Here is a 6000-nt window from a genome sequence, read left to right as displayed (position 1 = left end):
ATGACCGCACCTCCGTGTTCTCCTGCCTGGCCTGAGCATCTAAATGGATCACTGTGCCAGATAGGGATAGGATGCTGAACATGGCAGAAGGGAGCCTGTTTCCAGGAAAGGATGCTGGCTCCTGGCCTCTACTCTCTGACCAGAGCTATACATGTTTTCTCTGTTCACCTGGAAGTGCTGATCGTTAGCCTTGGCTCTCTTACCTAGATTCTGTCTTATGTGTGTCTTGCCTTTGATCTCCTGTCTCTGCCCTTGACTTCAATGTTTGGGTTCATGGTTACCACACATCTCCTTCCTCAATGAACTGACCCCCAAACTGTAAACGCTGACATGACAAATTCTGGCCACCATGCCCACCAGTTTGACCCACCTCCTAGTGCCTGACCCACTTCATCCGAGACAGCCAATGGCCTGGAGCTGACCCATCATGTTTAACAGGTCGTCAATAAATATTTGTGATTTGAGTCAACTCCAGAGTGGTTCAGAAATTCCAGGTACTTCTAAAAGAGAATCCAGAAGAGCTGGCTGTCATCTAATGGTATGTTCCAAGTTAAGACTTCTCTTTCATCCCTGTGCTTCTCTGTGTCCAGAAGTTTAAAAGAAAGCATAGACAGTTCCATGAGGGTGTGAGTCAGGATGAGACAAGAGGCTGCTCTCCACACAGGACTTTTATTCTCCAGCATAGTTGGCAGCCTCAAGCCCAGCCTTCTAGGTGGCCTGGACAGGGCCCCTGATAGTGGAGGTGAGGGAACAGTTGTTGCCTGTTACTGGCAGATCTAATGAGCCTTTTCTTCCCTCCATGCTTCTGTATAACAGGTCTGCCCACACGGAAAACAGAATCAAAGCTGGCCTGTGAGGTGCTTTATTTTTCTTGAATGCCTCTGTAGATGTTTGCATGGGCTGTTTCTCCTGATTAGAAACCTTTGTTGGCATTCACCAACTTTCTTCACATCCATGAGAGGTAGATGCAGAGAAAGCTTTGCTTGGGTACCGAAGCTTAAATCCCTGTAAAGCTAGTGACCAAGTCCCTTCCAAGGGGCAGCTCAGTGGCAAAGATTTCTGCCATCAGGCTTAACTCAGGGTCCATGTCACTAACTTGGAGCACAATCTGGTTTCCACTGAGAGTGAGCTTAGAACTTTTTCCAAATTCTGTTTGTCTCTTAATTATCTCACCCCCAGGATGAGAGAGAGATTTTGCTTTCTCTCTGAAATAGTGATTGAGCCTTGATATCCTGACAGGCCTCCCCTAAGATGTCTCCAGTGGTCTCCATCTTCCAGTATTCACACTCTAGGTTACTCTCCTCTCCTTGAATGAGGGCTGGACTTACTGACCTGTTCTAAGAACAGAATAGAGCAAAAAGAATGGGATGTCACTTCTGAGATTAGGTTATGAAAAGACTATGGTTTCTGTATTAGAAATGTAGCCACACTTTCCTCCCATCTTCCTGTCCCCTCTCCTCCCCTCCTCTCCTCATCCCTTCTGTCCATCATCCTTCTCTCTTGCATCACTCAGATTGGAGGAAGCAAACTGCCATGTTGTGGGCAACGCTATGGAAACAGTCATGTGGTGTGGTGAGGAACTGAGACCCTCAGCTCAACAGCTGGAAGAGCGGAAGCTCGCCAACTTCCCCACGAGAAAGCTCTCAAGTGGATCCGTCAGCTCCAGCCGACAGCTTCACTGCAGGTTTACGGGAGACCCTGAGCCAGAACCACTCAGCTGAGCCTCTCCTGGCTTTCTGACTCACACAACTGTGAGATGATAAATATCTGTTGTTTTAAGCTGCTGGATTTTGGAGTAGTTGGTTATGCAGCTATAGATAAATAATACATATCCCCATGTAGGAGTTCTGAATACATGGCTTTCATTTCTTCACTAGTGATTCATTTATAACCTTTGAGCCATCTACCTTCTGTCCCCACCAAGGCTGCTGCTGGCCCATCAGGCACCTGTGCCGATTAAGAAAAGGGACCCTGAAATTCCCTGGTTGTCCAGTGGTTAGGACTTGGTGCTTTCACTGCCACGGGCCCCGGTTTGATTCCTGGCTGGAGAACAAGGATCCTGCAAGCCTCACTTGTGGCACAGTCAACAAAAGAGTGGCAAGGGGAACCCATTCCTTGAGATACTTTTCTCCCTTTGGGTGGAGAATTGTCATGAATATCCACTCCGTGAGGACTAGGAAGGGAGGGTGCCTTGCAGATGGGCTGCCTTGGTGCAGTGCACAATCCATACCATGGCAGGTACCTTACTCTTGCTGAAAATTTCCTTTCCAGTGTCATCAAAACTGATGATCTTTCCTTAGTTCTCCTTTTCTTTGCTCTCTCAGTTTCCTGTGACGATGTAAACCACCCCCTCCTCTTTGCAACTTGTTATGTTGAATTAGTAGCCAAGGACAGGAAAGCCTGGAGTGCTGCAACCCATGGGGCCAAGAGTCCCACAGGGGTGAGCGACTGAACAGCAACAATGTTGAACTGAAGGAGACAGGATGGAGCTGGAATAAGGATACAAGTGGTATAATACTATAAAATGGACTGGCTATTCCACTAGCCCCAAGTCCCAGCACAGCTGTTCACAAAGGCAGACCCTCACCGTAATCTACCCCAGAGGTTGCCTGGGGACTTCCTGCTCTCATTCTCAAGGTGACCTCTGGTTCCAGCTTCCTGTCTGCAATGAGTTCTTGTTCTCTGCTCTGGCAATAGGCCTTTCCCTTTATTGCTACCCTAGTGTTTGTACCAACAGGGAATTCATCCTTTGTTCCTTACTTTTTACCCAAACCTTCCTACTTGAATAAAGTTTGAGGAGACAGAAGGAGTGCATTTTCATTACTGAGTTGCACACAATGGATTATGAGGAGCCTCTATTGTTAGAAGTCCTTTGGTGACTCTATACTCCTGCTGGTCCCCACTCTGTACTCCCATCCCTTCACCCATGCAGTCCGGTTTAACTTTCTCCCTCATAAGTTTGTCTCCAGCTAGCCTGTGCCTCTAGTCACACCTGCCATCTGAAAGTAAAGGTACTATCTTGTGGGAAGACAGTTTCTGCCCTAAGGGGAATTCTGTTACCAGGCCTTAAACGAAGGTTTTTCATTTTTTCTCCCATTGGTCTCAGTTAATTCTTAGAGCAATCACAGATGGATCAAGTGTTAAAGGTCACCTCTCCTGACTGACTCAAATTGGAGGAACAGTGAAGACACTTTTCTAGAATTCTCTTCTCTCTGAGACCATTTTTCTCCCTCCTCCTAGGCATTTCCCCCAGAATGCTGCTGGCACATTTTACCCTGCATTTCTAGGTTTCTCAGCATGTGTGCGTGCATGTTCAGTCACTTTAGTTTTTGCGACCATACAGACTGTAGTAGACCTCCAGGCGCTTCTGTCCATGGGATCCTCCAGGCAATAATACTGGAGTGGGTTGCCATGCCCTCCTCCAGGGGCTCTTCCCAGGGGTTGAACCCACATCTGTGTCTCCTGCATTGCAGGTGGACTCTTTACCCACTGAGCCACCTCAGAAGCCCGGGTTTCTCTAACATGGCTCAGAAACTGACTTCTGATTGGGTGGATTCTCCATTGTACTTCATGCAGGCAGCCCTTTTACTTTGGAAATAATTACAATGGAATGGGTGCCTGGGTTGCCCTTCATGCAAGCCCAGTCTTGCTGTACATGACATTTTCTTTGATCAGCTTTGAAAAATCCAATTTAGTTTGGCACCTCCAGCAGTTTCAGTCTTCCCTGCAATGCTAACTCAGACTCTTTTGTTACCAAAACAATTTGTTTAGATTTTGCTGAACAACCTCTTTCTCTCTGGTATTGCCACTTTCCAAAATTTTCGAATCATGTCACAAATTCTCTACCTCTTTGCCTTTTGTGAGGCAACGCCTTTCCTCCCTCTCCTCCCATCTCTCAGACCAACTATCTCTCTTTAGATCAGCTTCCTTCTCCTGTTCCTCAAAAGTGGGTGCTTTTATCTCACTTTTCTAGGAAATTTCACCTACTCTTCGGGTTGGACTATTGCTTTTAAAAGTCAGTAGATATTTCCTTTATATATATAAATTTTTTTTTAATTTACATTCCTGACCATTTTTAGGTGGGCAGTTCAGTTATATTACATACGTGCTCAGTCGCTCAGTCATGTCTGACTCTTCGCAACCCCATGGACAGCAGCCCACCAGACTCCTCCGTCCATGGGATTTTCCAGGCAAGAATACTGAAGTGGTTTGCCATTTCCTTCTCCAGGGAATCTTCCTGACCCAGGGAATGAACCCAAGTCTTCTGCATTGGCAGTCAGATTCTTTACCACTGAGCCACCAGGGGAGCTCAGTTCAGTGGTGTTAAGTGTGTTCATATTGTACAATCATCACCACCATCTGTCTGCAGAAGTCTTTTTCACCTTGTAAAACTGAAACTCTGTCCCCTTTAAACATTGACTCCCAATTCTCACCTTCCCAATCCCTGGCAACCACCATGCTACTTTGTGTCTCTATGAATTTGATTACTCTTGGTTCTTCATAGTGGAATCATACAGTATTTGTCCATTTGTGACAGGCTTGTCTCATTTAGCACAATGTTTTCAAAGTTTATCCTTGGTGCAGTATGTCAGCTCTTTTATACAAGTAATTCGTAAGCTCAGTCCTTACCTCTCTTTGAAGATTTGCATCTACAACCTCAGCTCCCTTTTGGATTCTTTAACATGGAATCATTAGTCACCTCAAAGACCACAAGTCTAAAACCATGCTCACCTACCGTCCCTTCAAATCAGAATTCCTCATTTCTATCAATAGAAATAAATTTCCATAGTCTTTTTATATTTTGGGTCATTTCTTTATCTTCTCCCTTTATCTTTCCACCTCAAGTTACTCCACAGCTTATAAACTGTCTGTAGCTCTTTATTGCCTATATAATGAAGTCAAAAGTTCTCAGGCCACTAATTCAACCCAGCTTTGAATTAGTTGGGATTAAGCTCAGTTGCATGTATCAGAAAGCCCAAATGGATAGTGGCTTTAAAATGAAATAGTTTACTCACTCTCTCTCATGTGAATGAATTCTGGAGACAGGCAGCCCAGGACTGGTACACAAAACTGTTAGGGAACCAGACCCCTTCTAGTTCACTGCTCTATCATCTCAAAGACATCTCTGTCCTCATGAGTTTAAGTTGCAGCTGGAGCTCCAACCATCACATTTGCATTCTAGGCAACAGGATGAAGAAAGGGGTATAGCGAAAGGGCACATGCTAATTGTTGTCTATTTCCTAGAAGTATCCCCATACCATTTGCAATTACATCTCATTGGCTGGAACTTAGTCATATTATCAAATCTAGTTGCTGGGAGAATGGAAACTATGATCTTTATTTGGGGGACTGCATAGTGTACTAAAAACTGGGAGTTTTGTTACCAAGGAAGAAGGAAGCCTAAATGTTAGGTAGGAATGTTAGGCCTCACCTCTGATTCAGTGTCCTCTGCATACCTTGGTATCAGCATGTCTCACTGGAATGGGATTATTTGACACTTGCTATTACTCCTGCTAGGCTGAGAGCTCTTTAAGGCTGAGAATCTGGTCTGCTTCATTTTTGTGCTCTGGTATTTGGTGCAGTGCTTGGTAAGGAGGAGGGGCTCAACAAGTGTTTGACAGAACAAACAGATACCACTGGCAAAAATATTATAGGAGGGAGGGGCCAGGAAAGTGTCCCAAAACAGGGAAGAAACTGCTTTGGGATTAAATAATCCTCTCCTAAGAAAAAATAACAATAATACTAATGATAATAAATAATGTCCTAGAGTAGCATTATGCATTTGCCATGACCTTATGAATTAGAGCCTAAGAAAAATAACAATAATACTAATGAAAATAAATAATGTCCTACAGCATCATTATGCATTTGCCATGACCTTATGAGTTAGACAAGACATTTTTTTCCCCTTGACAGAAGAAATAAGTTGTTCAGTGATGTAGAGACGCTGCTCGAGGTCACAGATCAGTTAGTGCTCCAGTTAGGACTCAGCAGGCCTGA

Source organism: Cervus elaphus, chromosome 11 (assembly GCF_910594005.1).
Source record: "Cervus elaphus chromosome 11, mCerEla1.1, whole genome shotgun sequence".
NCBI lineage: Eukaryota > Metazoa > Chordata > Mammalia > Artiodactyla > Cervidae > Cervus > Cervus elaphus.
Note: the sequence above shows the minus strand (reverse complement) of the source record.